Source organism: Arachis ipaensis, chromosome B4 (assembly GCF_059453495.1).
Source record: "Arachis ipaensis isolate K30076 ecotype BB chromosome B4, ASM5945349v1, whole genome shotgun sequence".
Lineage (NCBI taxonomy): Eukaryota > Viridiplantae > Streptophyta > Magnoliopsida > Fabales > Fabaceae > Arachis > Arachis ipaensis.
The window spans coordinates 138,378,746-138,397,315 of record NC_142439.1 but is presented as its reverse complement, the minus strand read 5'-3'; the positions used below and the strand labels follow the sequence as shown (position 1 = coordinate 138,397,315).

The following is an 18,570-nucleotide window of genomic DNA, read 5'->3' as shown; positions in this document are numbered from 1 at the left end:
TATTTTTTATTTTTTTCTCTCTTCTAAAAATTGAATAAAGGACATCTCTTAAAAAATACCTAATTGCTGATAGATAAAATATAGAACATTATTAATCAAGTAGTCGAGATAAAATAATAAGTTAACAGTTTATAAGCATAATACATAACAATATTTATGTAAAAAAATTAATAAAACTAATGTGATGAAAATTCGATCTAAATAGTAAATATACACAAAAATATTGATTGTAAAAAAACTCTTGATGGAACCAAAAATACCTTATTTCTTAAATAAAACAATTATATTCACATAAAATAAATCAATAATGTTTTTTGTTAGAAAAAAATATAATAACCTGTTCCAGTATAAATTAAGCACTTAGATATTCAAACGGATAAAAAATAAGTATAACAACAATGATTGAAATGCTGAGATTTATACTACCATTAGAGTGCGTGTGGTTAGAGGAATTATAAATAATTCCTAGAAATTTTAAGATGGGAATATCATATTCCCATGTTTGGTTCAAAGTTTGAAAAACTATTCCTAAGCAAGTTTGATTCCAGGATCATTTTAATTCTCACATTTCCCTTGGGTATCTTTAATTCCCATGAGAATGAAATCTTTATAACAATGTAATACTTGAACCACACACACCCTTAGTGTAAAGTAAGACAGAACACCCTAAACCATAAAGAAAGAAAATAAACGAAAGAGGAAAACATAATTCACCTAAATAAAGAGAAAAACTAATTTTTTATTTTATTTTGGTATGGTATAATTTTTTGTACTAATTAAATATTCTCCTTATCTTTCATGAGTATTATCCAAGTCTGATCAAATAAAATCTTGTTTCTATTGTAATACTTTCTTTTATTCAAAGTCGAAATTTCAAAACAACTTCGGCATAATTTAGATAATTACAAATTTTATTATAATGGAATTACATCATATAATTAGCAAAAATATAAATGTAAAAAACACTCGTTAATAAAACAAAAAATTTTTATTAAAAAATTATAAAAGAACTATATAATAATAAAAAAAAACTTAAAATTAATAAACAATGTCTCAATAAATTTTGCATCAATATATAAAATCTATGCAGTTCTATAAATTGAATAATAGAAACAATTTTTAAAAACCGTCTCTATTTTTTGGTGCAATTTTGGTGCAATATGTGTACGTGATACCAATAACTTTTAGAAGCACACCCTATATTTATAAAACAAATCACACGTAAATCATAATTTAATAAATACACCCTCCTAAGACTAACCTAAGTTGATTGTAATAGAATATATATTTATATTTGTTAAAGAAAGAAAAGTCGGTTTTAATTATTTGATTATATTTTCTGTGAGGATGACCCACACATGATTCAGCCATTCAGGTGATGAAATTGGAAATGAAAGCATGTTAAAATTATCATGTTTTGAGGAGCTGATTCTAATCCAGATAGATCACGTTCACACTTAGCTTAATTATTAAAAAAAAGGACAAATAGTTTTATTACTTTTTGTTTTGCAGACAATTTTTTTTTTTACTTTTGAAAAATATTTTTAAATTCTGATCTTTATAAAATTTAGATGGATCAGTCCCTCCGTCCAAATGCCTCCATAAGACTAATGAAAAATGCTTGTTACGCGTATGCATGGGTCATGCGTACATGTCGATGGAAAATTTTCCTCTCACGCGTATGCGTCGCCATGAATTCAACAATTTCCTTGTTTTTTCATCAATTTTTTACTTTGCATACTTTTTTTTTTCCATTTCTTTCAAGTCATTCTTGCATTTAAAACTTTAAATCACTCAAACAAACACATCAAGACATCGAATGGGAGAAAAGTAAATTAAATTTAGCAATTTAGGGTGTCTTTGGCTTAGCTTTTGAAGCATCTAACGTAGGTTTAGTTTTTTTTAAAGTTTCACTTTTTAGTTTGGCTATTTTTTCTTTTTCTGAACGTAAACGTGATAGCTTTTGCATTTACATTTTCACGTTAGATTGAAATTTATTTTCTATATCCCAATTTTGTACTTCATTGTTCATATGATTAACTTTGTTACTTTTTTATAATATTTTTTCTTTAGTACTCTCTCATGGATATTATTATTCTTTATTCTTATTTTTTGTTTATATACATTTTTTACCTATTATTTTTTTTATAGAATAATAATAGTAAAATTATAGCGTACTAAAAAAGAATACTAAAAATACTAAAAATATCTATATAAAAATATCATAAAAAACTTTTAGATTTATTTCTATCATTGTCAAGATATATATTTAATTTTTATTATTTTTAGTACTCTCTTTTATAATTGTAATTCTCGTGTATTATATTTTGAGAGCAGTTAACTTTCTTTAATCATGTAGAGGCTGTATCAATCTTACTTTTCTCTCATTCGATGCTTGATATGTTTGTTTGAGTGATTTAAAATTTTGAAGGCAAGAATAACTTGAAAAAATGGAAAAAAAGCATGCAAAGTGGAGAATTGATGAAGAAATAAGGATTTGTTGAATTTATGGCGACGCATACGCGTGAGAGGGAAGTTTTCCAAGCGACGCGTACGCGCGTGATCCACGCATACGCGTGACAAGCATTTTCTATTGGGTCTAACGGAGGCATTTAGATGGAGGGACTAATTCGTCCAAATTTTATGAAGGTCAGAAACTTAAAAATATTTTTCAATAGTCAGAACGAAAATGTTCACAAAACAAAAAGTGACAGACCTATTTATCCTTTTTTTCTAATTCTTATTTACTTTTCACCTAACTTTCATTACATTTCGATCTTTTATATATACAAAAGATCAGATTATCTATCCTTGAACGAAAATTAAAGAATACCCAATACGACAAGTCCATAAATATCAAGTGAAATTCTAGCTGCACTTCCCACCGCTTCATGCATTTAGTTTTTTGATCTCTCTGTTCCTAAAACAATAAATTTGTCTCTACATAATTAGAGTAATATTTTAAATTAGTTTTTTCAAAAATTTTAATCACATATTTTAATTAGTATTATTTTTTAAACTTTAATTTTAAACATAAATCAATTTTTTATCAAATTATTCGTTTATATAAAGAAGTTGATATAAATTTTTTTTAAGATTACTGTGCTTTTATTAAATATTAATAGGGATTAATTTATCTAATAAAATAAAATATTTAAGATTAAGTTAATATTTAAAATTTGTTAAGAATTAAAGTGTTTAACTTAATAATGTTACCTAAATAATTCTCTTTAATAATTATACAAACCATTTAATTAATAAACTTAAAACATCACGATTAACCCATTTAACAAATTAGAGTAATGCATCTCGTGTATAATTTTCTTTTCTGTTTGTGGGTGCATGCTAACTGTGCTAAGATAGTTATCTTATTTCCTATTAAAATATCTCAACATATCATTTAAGGCAAACATTTATGGAGACAAACTTACTCATCACTCTAATGACAAAAAAAAATTAAATAAGATATTTTACTTATTATAAATTGTTCAGTGTCCATTTGATATATATACGCGTTTTCAACGCTTAATGCCAAAAATTTTTTTAGATTAGGAGAAAATACATGATCCTTTAATCCTTTCTCTGTCAATGTGCATACCAAGAAATATGAAGTGTGTATTTATTTTTTTAATTTATATGTACTTTTTAGTTTTTGAATATATAAAACAGTTTTAGCCGTGTAAACGGATTCTAAACGATTTCATATGTGTCTACTAGAAGTGTTCGCGGTACAATTTGATTTAATTTTTTAAAAAATAGTCATCCAATTCAATCATTTAATTAAACTGTGGTTCGATTTGATTCGGTTTTTTAATCAAAACTATCTTAACCAAACCAAATTTATTGAAATCGGTTTGGTTTGGTTCGATTTGTTCGGTTTTTTCAATCAATTAAAAAAAATTGTCATATTATTTCCAAGAGTCAAAGAACACAAATATGCAATAATTAACAAAAGTCTTCATCCAATGAAATTCAACGACAAGAATTTAAAATTCGGCAATTAAAGAAGTTTAAAAGTTCAATAGTCAACACAATAAAAATAAATTTCCAACACCATTGAGACCCTCTTCCTCGCCAGTATTAAATAAAGAATATAACACCTTTCTTCAGTCCATGAGCCTGAGAAATTCCACGAGCAAGTTCCAGTATCAACATGACACCTATACATGAACTACAATCTCCAGCCCCTTCCCTGTAAAAAGTAAAAACAATGCTATATATTTAGTGACAAATGATAAGATTCAAAAAAACATTAAATATCTCATGCCATATACCCAAAGCCGACCCTTCACAGGTTTTTGTAGAATTTCAGAAACAAAGCACCAAGTAAAACAATAAATGACAGTTGAATAATATTCCAATAAAGTGATCTTCCTATAAAAGTACTAGTATTTCATCATTAATCTTCCAATTGTGCTACTCCTGTACATTGGTTTCAAATCATTATGATAGCAGGAAGTGATATCTTAATGTTTCACCGTTATAGATCAAAGAATTATATATTCCGCCGTTTAAAGTGACTAATGTGTTAACAATTCAGCAAAACACAAACGCATATAAGAAAATGAATTCCTTATTTATTAAAAGACCATATATATATATATACACACACCTAGGCACAACTGGGTAATTTGTGGCACCAAATGAATTTCTTATGGCAACTACATCGGCACACAAATCTTAAATCCAACATTTAATTATATATAAAATGCAGTTAAATATACCTTCTCTAACAATCAGAACTTAGAATCCTAACAATCAGAAATAATACACATTTAGAAGCTAAAACCCCCAAAATACAACAAACTACATAAACAAATAAAACAATCAACAACAATCAGCAATTTCAAAAATACACTGAACATAGAACAGAGATTATTCAAACAAAATAAAATTATTAACAATTTCAAAAAATCAACACAAATAAATGAACAATCAACAACAGATACATAATACATAGAACAGAAATTATTCAAATTAATACCTGACTTGGAGGCTCCATGTCTGGTGTTCGGCGCTGGGAGGGGCTGGTTCAGCGCTGCTGGGAGGGGATGGTCCGGCGCTGGTTCGGCGGAGCTGGGAGGCGCTGCTGGGAGGGGTTGGGGTAATGGGGTTTCTTTGAGACTTTGGCTGCGCTAGGTTATCTGATGGGGTTGGCGTAATGGCCTAATGGGATTGGGTTATCTAATGCTTTTTTAGGGTTTTTAGTTGAGTGGTTTGGTTAGATTCGGTCAGGATTTTCAAGGGCAGAACCGAAAATCGAACCGAACCACAAAAAACAGTAAAATATGATTTTTTCGGTTTTCAGTTCGGTTGGTCGGTTTTGTTCGATCCGGATCGATTTCAAACACCTCACTGTCCACAATTAAAATCACACATGTCGTGGAAGATGCGGTTCTAACATCTAAAGGGATAGGTTGTTGCAGTAAATAAACTTTTTTTTTTGACTCAGATATATCTTGCTTTCTACATTAAATTAACAAAGAGTGAATTGTATAAACTGAATTTTTTCTGTATTAATAGGGTTTTCCGGCTTAGGATTCGGTGGTCCCAGAATCTTTGGACCACTTAATGGTCCCATTAGAAAACATGTTTTTAGAGTTTTTTTAACAATTGCTACATAGTCCTTGAACTAATTTTAATTACAAATTAACCCCATATATTTTATTTAATTATAGAAACTGTTTTTTATTTTATAAATTATTATTTTATCAATTATCTATTATATTTATTAACAATCAAATATAAAAACAACCAATTATATCCTCCATTGATCCTAATAAAGCTTTTGGCCATTCCAATCGATTAAAATATTAAATTTGATCTCGTGACGTTTGTCCATGGCTTCCAAATCGTGTTTCCTTGAAATTCAATCGATTGGATTACAGTGTATCACAAAACAATCGATTGAAAATTGTAAGGTAGAATGGTTTTCGCTTAAACCAATCGATTGTTTATACTTTCCAATCGAATGAATGCCTCAAAACAATCGATTGAATTCACGAAAACAACATGGATTTGCCAAATACAATCGATTGGAAAGTGATGACATTGAAGTTTTAGCCAAATTCAATCGATTGGTAATGTAATCCAATCGATTGGAAGGTAATGAAGTTGAATTTTTTGCCAACTTCAATCGATTGGTAATGCTACCCAATCGATTGAAATGTGATGACTTTGAATTTTTTGCCAAATTCAATCGATTGGTAATGCAATCCAATCGATTGAAAAGTGATGATATTGAACTTTTTGCCAAATTCAATCGATTGAAATTTGAAATGTGCTATGTATTAAAGCAAATAACTCTGCGTATTCACACACACTCTCTCCCCCTTTTAAACGTTCGAACGCCATTTCTGCACCTCTCTCCTCTCTCTAAAATCCAAAAAGCTTTTGTCTTCTTCTTCTCCATTCTCACCCACATCCACTCCAAACTACATACATAATTTCAACCCTCATCAAAATCCCTACAAAACCCATAAAACCAGTATCCCCATAATGGCCAGAACTAAGAACGCCAAAAGAGCCAGGGTTAAGGGAGAAAGCTCTGCCCCCGCCAGACTAATTGCTTCATTCCATTACATGGCAAGGTGGCTGCCGTCTCGCAGGGCATTGAACAACTATGTGGAGAAGTTCGAGTCCAGGGCAATTTCATTCAGGATAGACATTATAATTTGGTGAGGAATGCATTGCAAACACAGCACTTAATTGATTTTGTACAAACTAGGGATGATTATTACCCACACTTGATTAGGGATGTTTATAGTACTTTAAATTATGTTGTTCCTGAACCTGATGAAAAGCGTGAGGAGGTAATGCCGCTGATTGAGTTTGAATTAGGGAAACAGCATTATAGAGTTACTTTGCAAGAACTAGCTGAACAATGGAGTCTAGTTTATCATGGGGCAAAATTTACTGGAGGTATTGCGGCAGATGAGGAATGGGGTGAATACAACAGATTAGTTGGTTTGCAGAGTTTACAATATGAGAATCCACACATGGATGCTAGAGGTAATATAAGTTGCAGTGGGTTGGGCAATGAGCAGTGTATATCGATGTATTTGTTTTCATACATGTTGATTCCAAGAAAACATAATCATGGAATCTTGTTTAATGAAGATATTCTAGTGCTTTGGGCTATGGTGACTGGAAAGGAGATAAACTGGCCTTATTTTATGGTTCATCATATGCTTGAAATGAAGAAAGGAAAATCAAGTGTTGGTTTAGGATATGCTTGCTATTGGACCAAGATTTTCAAATGGCTTGGAATTGACTTGACTGAAGAGAAAAGTGTCGTCTTGACTAATGTAGCCAAGATTGATAACAGCACTCTAAGACAGATGGGAAGAGATCCGGATGCCCAAGAACCTCAGGCCTAAGGACAACCACAAGACCAGGTGCAAGCACAACCACAGACACCCCACCACCCCCTCCTTCGCCAACAATGCAAGATTTGATGGATGAATTGCGAAGCATGAGAGTATATATAGAGGAGCAATTTGCTGATATGAGGCAGCGTCAAGACAGGCAAACGAAAGCTATCAATCGTCAAGGAGAAGCAATTGATATTCTATACACTAATCTGGGCATCACAAACCCAAGGGGCATCATCCCAAGGCCTGGACCATAAAGAAATTGTTATCTAGAACTCCACATCATCCTATGATCTCCATTGATGCTTGGATGGGAGTTAATATTTTTGAGTTAAAAAAAATGTAGGACAAAATCTAGGTGTTATCTTCACTGTATCATGAAATGTGTCATTTCACTTTTGAGAGTCCCAGGTATTATTGTTCATTGTGTCATTTCACTTTTGAGAGTCCTAAGTATGTTTGATGCTGCTACTATTGCAACAGAAGCATAAGTTATTGATCAGCTTATTTTTTAAATCACCGTTGCAAAATTAGAGAATAAGCTGATCAATAACTTATGCTTCTGTTGCAATAGTAGCAGCATCAAACATACCTAGGACTCTCAAAAGTGAAATGACACAATGAACAATAATACCTGGGACTCTCAAAAGTGAAATGACACATTTCATGATACAGTGAAGATAACATCTAGATTTTGTCCTACATTTTTTTTAACTCAAAAATATTAACTCCCATCCAAGCATCAATGGAGATCATAGGATGATGTGGAGTTCTAGATAACAATTTCTTCATGGTCCAGGCCTTGGTATGATGCCCCTTGGGTTTGTGATGCCCAGATTAGTGTATAGAATATCAATTGCTTCTCCTTGACGATTGATAGCTTCTGTTTGCCTGTCTTGACGCTGCCTCATATCAGCAAATTGCTCCTCCATATATACTCTCATGCTTCGCAATTCATCCATCAAATCTTGCATTGTTGGCGAAGGAGGTGGTGGTGGTGGGGGTGTCTGTGGTTGTGCTTGCACCTGGTCTTGTGGTTGTCCTTAGGCCTGAGGTTCTTGGGCATCCGGATCTCTTCCCATCTGTCTTAGAGTGCTGTCATCAATCTTGGCTACATTAGTCAAGACGACATTTTTCTCTTCAGTCAAGTCAATTCCAAGCCATTTGAAAATCTTGGTCCAATGGCAAGCATATCCTAAACCAACACTTGATTTTCCTTTCTTCATTTCAAGCATATGATGAACCATAAAATAAGGCCAGTTTATCTCCTTTCCAGTCACCATAGCCCAAAGCACTAGAATATCTTCATTAAACAAGATTCCATGATTATATTTTCTTGGAATCAACATGTATGAAAACAAATACATCGATATACACTGCTCATTGCCCAACCCACTGCAACTTATATTACTTCTAGCATCCATGTGTGGATTCTCATATTGTAAACTCTGCAAACCAACTAATCTGTTGTATTCACCCCATTCCTCATCTGCCGCAATACCTCCAGTAAATTTTGTCCCATGATAAACTAGACTCCATTGTTCAGCTAGTTCTTGCAAAGTAACTCTATAATGCTGTTTCCCTAAATCAAACTCAATCAGCGGCATTACCTCCTCACGCTTTTCATCAGGTTCAGGAACAACATAATTTAAAGTACTATAAACATCCCTAATCAAGTGTGGGTAATAATCATCCCTAGTTTGTACAAAATCAATTAAGTGCTGTGTTTGCAATGCATTCCTCACCAAATTATAATGTCTATCCCGAATGAAATTGCCCTAAACTCGAACTTCTCCACATAGTTGTTCAATGCCCTGCGAGACGGCAGCCACCTTGCCATGTAATGGAATGAAGCAATTAGTCTGGCGGGGGCAGAGCTTTCTCCCTCAACCCTGGCTCTTTTGGCGTTCTTAGTTCTGGCCATTATGGGATACTAGTTTTGTGGGTTTTGTAGGGATTTTGATGAGGGTTGGAATTATGTATGTAGTTTGGAGTGGATGTGGGTGAGAATGGAGAAGAAGAAGACAGAAGCTTTCTGGAGTTTAGAGAGAAGAGAGAGGTGCAGAAATGGCGTTCGAACGTTTAAAAGGGGGAGAGAGTGGGTGTGAATCGATTGGATTACATTACCAATCGATTGAATTTGGCAAAAAGTTCAAAGTCATCACTTTTCAATCGATTGGGTAGCATTACCATTCGATTGAAGTTGGCAAAAAATTCAACTTCATCACCTTCCAATCGATTGGATTACATTACCAATCGATTGAATTTGGCTAAAACTTCAATGTCATCACTTTCCAATCGATTGTATTTGGCAAATCCATGTTGTTTTCGTGAATTCAATCGATTGAGTAACAAAAACAATCGATTGTTTTGAGGCATTCATTCGATTGGAAAATATAAACAATCGATTGGTTTAAGCGAAAACCATTCTACCTTACAACTTTCAATCGATTGTTTTGTGATACACTGTAATCCAATCGATTGAGTTATCATTCAATCGATTGTTTTGATAAACCAATCGATTGAATTTCAAGGAAACACGATTTGGAAGCCATGGACGAACGTCACGAGATCAAATTTAATATTTTAATCGATTGGAATGGCCAAAAGCTTTATTAGGATCAATGGAGGATATAATTGGTTGTTGTTTTTGTATTTGATTGTTAATAAATATAATAGATAATTGATAAAATAATAATTTATAAAATAAAAAACAGTTTCTATAATTAAATAAAATATATGGGGTTAATTTGTAAATAAAATTAGTTCAATGACTATGTAGCAATTGTTAAAAAAACTATAAAAACATGTTTTCTAATGGGACCATTAAGTGGTCCAAAGATTTTGGGACCACCGAATCCTGAGTCGGGTTTTCCATTCCGTACTGAAACAGTGCCAATATATAGTTCACAACATCAAACGAATTCAGTATCCTCATTTTCTTCTGACTAGTTTTCTTAAAAAAAATGTTTACTGCACAAGTAGAATTAGATCTTTTCTGGGGGTAAGGCACAAGACCTGCTCGTGCAAATATGCTGGCACAATGCCAGGATGCTTGCAGGTGCAAGAGAAGTCAGAATGCGCCGCCTGCATGCCGAAGACTTTTTTGCTTCGGTATAAATTCTGAGTGCGCTGACACAGTTTGTCGTTGCCAATATTGTTTGCACACTCTCTTGTACTTGTGATAACTATATTTGCACTAACAACTGTGCCTTTGATCTCTTACCAAAATGAGATTCTTGAGACGGTATAATTTTACTGTTTACTATATTATCTTTAGAAGTGAATGCCAAATTTGATTTTAATATATATACTTAAATGTATCTAAATTTTTAATAGTAAAATTTTTTGACAATATTATTGAACAAATAAAATAAAAGAATAAATAATTATTTGTTTAATTAATATATCAAGTTTAATACTCAATACATAAAATAAAAGAATGAATAATTATTTTTAACAACAGAAAAAATTTTAGTCTTACTAACATCATTCGACTGCCATAAATCTTAGTGGTGTGGTAAGAGATATAATTAAAACTGTAATATTATTTATTTGTTTATAGGTTAAGTAATTTGTTAAACTAAAATTTCCTGTTAATTTATTTGTATGTTTTAGTGTTGATATCTAGGTGGATGACTCAACCCTCCAGAAATGACTACCGTGTTCGGAAGTTTGTTTCAAGAATGCATAATTAAGTTATAGTTATGTACTTATGTTAGTAAAGGAAGGATTAGGATTGGTTTTAAAGTTATGTTTGGAAAAGAGCTTCTTTGATTCTGAAAAATGGTCTACTGTTAGCATTGTTATTATAAGGTTACTGTGTTTCTCAAAATTATTTAAGGATGTTATAATCATTTAGAGAAAAATTTACATAAATAATTTAGTAACTCAACCATCCATCCATTTATAAAAGTTGCTATAGATAACTTATTAATAATAAAAAAAAACATATAGTCAATTTTAAATCATATAATATTCTTTAGGCTATTTATTATTTAATTATTGATATGATTTAAAATTAACTCTATATATATATTTTAATCATTAATAAGTCATTTATAGTAACTTTTGTAGATGGATGGATTGTTAAATTACTAAATTACTTATGTAAGTTTTTTTCCACATGATTATAACACCCTTAAATAACTTTGAGAAATATAATAAACTTATAATAACAATGCTAACAGTGGACCATTTTTCAGGATCAAAGAAGCTTCTTCCCAAACATAACTTTAAAATCAATCCTAATCCTTCCTACCATAACTATAGCTTAATCCTGCATTCTTGAAACAAACTTTCCAACAATTCAGCAAATGACACGGCGGTTTTTTCGGAGGGTTGAGTCATTCACCTAAATATCAATATTAAAACATACAAATAAATTAACAGGAAGTTTTAGTTTAACAAATTACTTAACCTATAAACAAATATCAATAATATTACAATTTTGATTATATTTCTTACCACACCACTAAGGTTTATGGCGATCGAATAGGGTTAGTAGGAGGTGAAATTTTTAGCAAAAAATAATTATTCATTCTTTTTACTTAGATATATTAATTAAACAAATAATTATTAATTTTTTATTTAATTTTTTCAATAACATTATCAAAAACTTTTTCTATAAAAATTTTGATACATTTAAGCATATATCTTAAAATCCAATTTGGTATTTACTTTTAAAGATAAAATAGTAAACAGTAAAATTATACCGTCTCAAGAATCTCATTTTGGTAAGAGATTAAAGGCACCGTCATTAGCACAAGTGTCGTCATCACAAATGCAAGATGGTGTGCAGACAATGCCGGCTACCGGTGTCGGTGCACTCAGAATTTATAAAAGTCTAGGCCAGAGGCACCTTCGAGCGATTCTAACAATCACTCCTCTCGCACCTGCAAGCATCTTGACATTGTGCCGGCATATTTGCACGAGCAGATCTTCCACGAGACAAAATGGTTGGTCTCCTCCTTGGCCTCTTCTTTGGCCTCCAAGAGGGAAAAGATCTAATTCTACTTGGCCAGCATACCTTTTTTCGCAGAAAACTAGTCAAAAGAAAATGAAGGCACCGAATTCGTTTGATGTTATGAACTATATATTGGCAAAGAAAGAGTTTACTTACTGCAACAAGCTATCCCTTTAGATGTAAGTGCACCCAGAATTTATACAGAAGCAAAAAGTCTCCGACAGCGCTACCGGCGCCGTCAGGCGATTATGACTGCTCTTGCAACTGCAAGCATCTTGGCATTGTGTGCCGGGCGAAAACCACAAACCCATAAATAATAAACTATAAAACAAAAATCCAAAACCCCTAAATCAAAAACCATATGACCAAATTCCTAAAACACTAAACCATAAAACCCAAAACTATAAAACCATAAATCCAGACCTGTAAAACCTAAACCATACACATAAACCCTAAATCTTAAATACCTAAATACTAAAGTAATAAGTTTATACAATTTAAAAAAGACAAACTTTAATCCTAATTATATAATTAAAAGGAAAAAAAACTAAAAGAAAATTATAATGTAATAATTCACCATTTATAAGTTACATATATTTAACTTGCCATATTTATTAGATGAATCAACATAAAAAACATTCTAACTATTATAATTTATTTAAATTTAAGCCATTGAATTTTATTTGATTAATATTCAAAGATTGATATATGGTTTAGATTTTTATTGTCTTTGAATATAGATGACATAAAAATTTAAAATCGATTAACATAAAAAATCATGATAATTAAGCAATTAACGTAATGTAAAATTGATTTATATGGATAACAAAAACATTTTTATGAACACTGATATTAAAACATATATAGAATATAATTTAAATTTAAATAAAGATGAAGAATTTAAAAATAACTATCCAATATGATATAATAATAATAACAAAAAACTTTATATTATCAATGTTTAATTTAAACTAATTTGCTTAGAAAATTATTGAAAGATAATTATATATTTTAATATATAAACTCTAGACTGTAAACCCTAAACTATAAACACTAAGCCCTAAGCCCTAATTCGGGAAAAACAAAACTCCAAATCCTCACCAATACAAGCTAATTCTAATTCCAAAACTCTAAAACCTAAACAGTAAAATCTAAACACTAAGCCCTAAACATTAAACATAAACCCTAATCCGTAGCTCCTAAAACCTAAACAAAAATACCTAGACACTAAACCCTAAATTCTAACCCCTAAATCCTAAACATAAACCCTAAGCCCGAAAACACAAAAACCACAATCTTAAACCATAAAATCCTAAACCCTAAATATAAAAACCTCAAACCAAAAACCATAAACTCATAAATAATAAACCATAAAACATACACCTAAATAAAAAATCACATGACTAAAACCCAAAAACACTAAATCGTACAATCTAAAACTCTGAATTCTAAACCATGAAACTCAAAACTATAAAACCATAAACCCAACCCCTAAACTCTAAAACCTAAATCTTAAATACCTAAATACTAAAGTAATATATAGAGCATTTAGATTTAATTTTAAATTTGAATCTGATATGTTGCTAAATTTGCTTAGTAAATAAAAATTAAGATAGATGCAGTGATTAAGGATTATAAGCATATAAGTGTTTAAATTCAATACAATATAATTTACATGGCACAAATTTAAACTTCATTGAACCTGTTTCTTTTGCACACAACGTGATGATGTTGACAATTAATAGAAGCAAATTAATTTGTATAGATCAGCGAAGAACCAAAGCAATGCTAGTTAATAAAACTAATTGAAAAAAAACAGATGTATTTCTATATTTAAATATAATTTAACTATAGATCATACCATGAATGAAGAATTCAACCAAAAAGAGAAACAGAAAGAGAACAAAAAGAAGAGAAAGTAGCACAATGAATTGAAAAACAAAGAAACTAAGTTTATAACGTTGGCTATAACCTAGTAACTATCGATGACTATTTTTGGTATACAATAGAGTAGTTATTTGCTTGAATATTAGGATTCAACAATATAGTCAAGAGATATGATTATTTTAGAAATGATATCAGCCACTCCCATAGACTCGCCTACTCTCCTTAACTCACCTACTCACTTTGCCTAAAGCTTATTTATAATTTCTCAATTTTGTGAAGGGGAAAAAGATCTAAATCAAGTAAATTGCAATAAAGTTATAGCACAATAACATAGTGATAGACAACTAACAGGAGCAAACAATAAACTAATTAAGATTATTTATAACTAAACTACTTTGTGAAATTGTACTTCATAGCTTTTAGGGTTTAGATTTTAGTTAACACCTCTGGCAGAACCTAAGATGCAATTTTAATCAATTGTTATTGATTAAATCAAATGTTATTGATTAAATCAAATGTTATCCTCATCAATTATCAAGTAAAAGAACACTTGCCCACGGCAAAGACAACCAATTAAGAGAATTCATAACACAATAAAAATTGAAACTCTACCGGGAAAAACCCTAAACCCTAAATTTACAAAGTCACTTTTATTGTTTTCTTCAATCATCCAAATTTAAAATAAATGGATACATTTTTCTAAACCAAAGAAAATATTTAAAAGGCATAATTTCAGCATAATAATCACATTTAATCTATTATAATCTTATTGGCCTATTTCAAAAAACGAGAAAAACCAAGACCTCCTAAAACAAAACTTGATAAATAGTGAACTAACTCACCAGCAATGTCCAACAAACCTAAATTCACAGTGCTCTCATCCACAATAAACATTTACCAAGGTCTTACAATAGATAATCCTACTTGTGATTATGATTATAATTTATAAATATAAAAGGCTCCTATGACATTATAGCCTCAGTTAGAATTGAAATTCAATGCGTAGTTATTTCCAATTTCCTTACACAAAATGCTATTACTATAAAGAAAGTAGCTAAATTTTCCTTTCAAAAAACCTCACTTTCATGAACTAAGTTTTGAATTCCAAAATATTCATCATCTTCTTGTTATTTTTTTTAAATCAAGAACCAAAAGTAGAAACAGTAACCATTATATAGAAGAATACATACCGCAAGAACACCAAATAGTTTTATAAGAAACGAACTAGCTCCGGGAATTTCCCATTTGAAGCTAAACTCTATCAGATTACCATGGCATAAAACCTCACAATAAACTTCCAGAAGAAAAAGAATGAAATGGGAATCGATACCGTCTCAGCAAGAAGCCTAATATCAGAAACAATGGCATACAAAGCATCCGTAGCCCAGGCAGATTCCCAATTTCAAAACTCCTATATCAACACACTGAAACACATATCAATAAATTAATTCAATGAGATAAAAATTTGAATAAAGAAATGAAGGAAATAGGTAAGGAAGGGTTACTTCGTGACTATTCGAGCACATTGGATTGACGGTAGCAGGAGGCAGCAGATGAGTCGAGGATTATAGAGTGCGTGACTCACAGGATTTTGGATCTCTCTGAAACACAAAATAAAGAAAACCAATAAAAAAAGGGAAGGAATATCACAGCCACTTGCAACAATCCAGGCGCAAATCAAGACACAATTTATCGCATTTCAACCAAGGAAACAAAAACAGATCGAAAAAACACTAAAGATTCACATCAAATAGACAAAATAAAATATTCACGCAACTGCAAGCACAACATAACACAACACCCAAACCATTTTATATGTATGTAATGAGTGAATCCCCTTAGTGGAAATGAAATTGAAGATAGTATGTTAGCTTTCTTGGCTTTACCACCGGGCTTGGGGAAGCCATGGAAGTGACATTGAAGCGTCTTCTATGTGGGGGAAAAAGAGTTGAAAGAGGGCTTTTGATTTTAGTGAACGGGAGAGAGATGTTAGTTTGGGGGTTTAGGGAAAATTCGACGGGAACAGAGAAGAGCGTGAAGGGGAGGTGAAGACGGTTGAAACCATTGGCAGAGTCGAAGATGGTAGAGAGTCACAATCACCTATCACCCAACAGATGCCACCAGCAACACCCATACTACAGTTTTGTATTTGAGATTGAAAGGCTCGGAATTATATTTTATTTTTCTCTTGTTTTAAAATAATTAAAAATGATTATTAGAATATCTGAGAAATTTAATTTTAATTTTTTCCTTATTTATAAATCATACTAAAAAAATATGATTTTTAAATTAATTTTTATACTCCTCAAATTTAATATGTTAAATGTCAAACACCGCCAGTAACATATTACTGACGAGGTTTATTCCGTCAGATAAATACCGATCCAAAATTCGACAGGAAACATTTTACCAAGGTTCTGAAAATTGAACCGGTCATTGAACCGCTCTAACTACTGGTTCATTGGTTCATAGGTTCAACCGGTTCGACTGTGGTTGAACCGAAAAAATCGTTTTATAATAAAATATAAATAAACACATTAAAACATAATTATAGTCTAATATAAATCTTAAAATATCATCCAAATTAAAAGTACTACATAAACCAAAATGTTATAATCTCATTCAAATACAAACTCAAAAGGCAAATAACAAAAACAACCAATCAACATAAACATAAGATGCCATGATAAAAATTTTTACTTACAACAGAAAGCATCAAAGCTGTTGATGGTAATACAGCAGTTCCTCCTGGAACATAAAGGCCCACAAAATTAATACTTCTTGCAACTCGCTTGCATTGAACTCCTTGGTACTTTCAGAAGACTCAAAACAAAAATATTGGTGTAACACCCCAAGAATGAACAAACACGTAAGCATAATTACAAAATCAAAGGACTTGGCACAAACATAATGGTGAAAATCCACAAATCAGGGGCAGTAATGCACATCTGACTAGAACCAAAATAAATCTTCCACGTATTTTGTATTTTGTATATAATCTTTTTAGGAATATCTAGCCTTTTCTAAATAAAGTTGCAAGCAACAATTGTCATAAAAGGACACCACTTAACATATCTTTAAATAATTTATTTTCAACTATTTAAAAAAATTGACTTAATAAAACATGGATCATCCAAAGTAAGTATAAGAATTGGAATGGCATACATACTTTCATGTTCTCAACAATTCTCTCAGGTGTCTTCTGAGCAGCATGGAATGCATATATATTGTTGTAGGCCACATCAAAAGCTTCCTTAACAGCTCCATCAAGCTGTACTCCCATAAAACAACATGAAGTTAAACAGCAGAAAAGCTGACTCTTACTCACTCAAACCAGAAAATTAGGTGCAGAATTTCAATTCGAATTCAAGAGAAATAAACAAACAAAACCTACCTATCAATTAGTTGCAGAATTTCAATTTCGATTTCAATTATTCAGTTGAAACAGGCAAACAATTATTCAATCAATTATTCACAATAATCTCAAGTTCACAACAAACACCATCCAAAATTATTCACAATTATTCAACAAACAACAAAATTCAGTTCAGTAAACAAAGAAAAATCAGCTCAGTAAACAACCATTGTTAAACAAACTTCACAGTTCAGTTCAGTAACTTCAGTTCAATCAGTTCACACTCCACAGCTCAAAGAAAAATAAAATATCAGTATATCAGAGACATGCAACAGAGCTTCAGTAACTTCAGTTCATAGAGCTTCACAGAATCAAAAAATTATTCAATCATACTCATTAGGGAGACAGAGACATGCAACACTGCAACGGTTATTCAATCAATTAATCAAACAATCATATCTAAAAGAAAATTACCTGGAAGCTCGAAGATGCCTTCAACAGAGATGGAGGGGAGACAGAGACACCGAGTGACCAAGGCAAGGAGCAGTGGTGGAGCACCTTCGAACCGAGTGACCAACAGAGCTAGCGGCGGCGTGGGTGCGCGACGGAGGCTTTGACGTTCCCACGGTGGCTGCTTAATGGAAGGGAAGGAAGGTTGCGATGGAGGGGAAGGGAGCGAGCTGAGGGACGACGGCGGCGGCACGAGGAGGTGGCTGGACGGAGGTGAGGGACGACGAGCTCGAGGAGATTGGGAGGAGCCCTGTTGCGTGAGAGAGGCGTTCTGACTTCTGGAAGCTGGATCTGGGCAAGTGGAATGAAACGGCAACGTTTGGCTGTTCATTTAAAAAACCGGTCGGATTATGGTTTGATTCGACCAACCGATTTATCGGTTTAATTTTTTATGATTCATGATTTAATCGATTCGACCGATCAGTTCAAACCAATTTTTAGAACATTGCATTTTATCCTTGAATTTTCGACGATAATTA

General features: G+C 31.8%; 2 long non-coding RNA genes across 3 annotated transcripts; both read right to left on the bottom strand.

Annotated features, from left to right (window-relative positions):
- Window positions 1-3,890: 3,890 nt before the first annotated feature.
- LOC148569424 (uncharacterized) lies at window positions 3,891-7,440 on the bottom strand. Its single transcript, XR_015881167.1, has 2 exons — window positions 4,985-7,440; window positions 3,891-4,192 (listed from the first exon to the last, which is right to left on the bottom strand). It is a non-coding gene; the product is annotated as an uncharacterized LOC148569424 (long non-coding RNA).
- A 799-nt stretch (window positions 7,441-8,239) lies between these two features.
- On the bottom strand, window positions 8,240-16,388 carry LOC107635168 (uncharacterized). Of its 2 annotated transcripts, none has more exons than XR_015880615.1 (4): window positions 16,113-16,388; window positions 15,732-15,827; window positions 12,089-15,650; window positions 8,240-11,727 (listed from the first exon to the last, which is right to left on the bottom strand). It is a non-coding gene; the product is annotated as an uncharacterized LOC107635168 (long non-coding RNA). The 2 variants fall into 2 exon arrangements; XR_001619177.3 differs by having other exon boundaries at window positions 8,240-12,402; window positions 12,496-15,650.
- Between the last annotated feature and the right edge of the window lie 2,182 nt (window positions 16,389-18,570).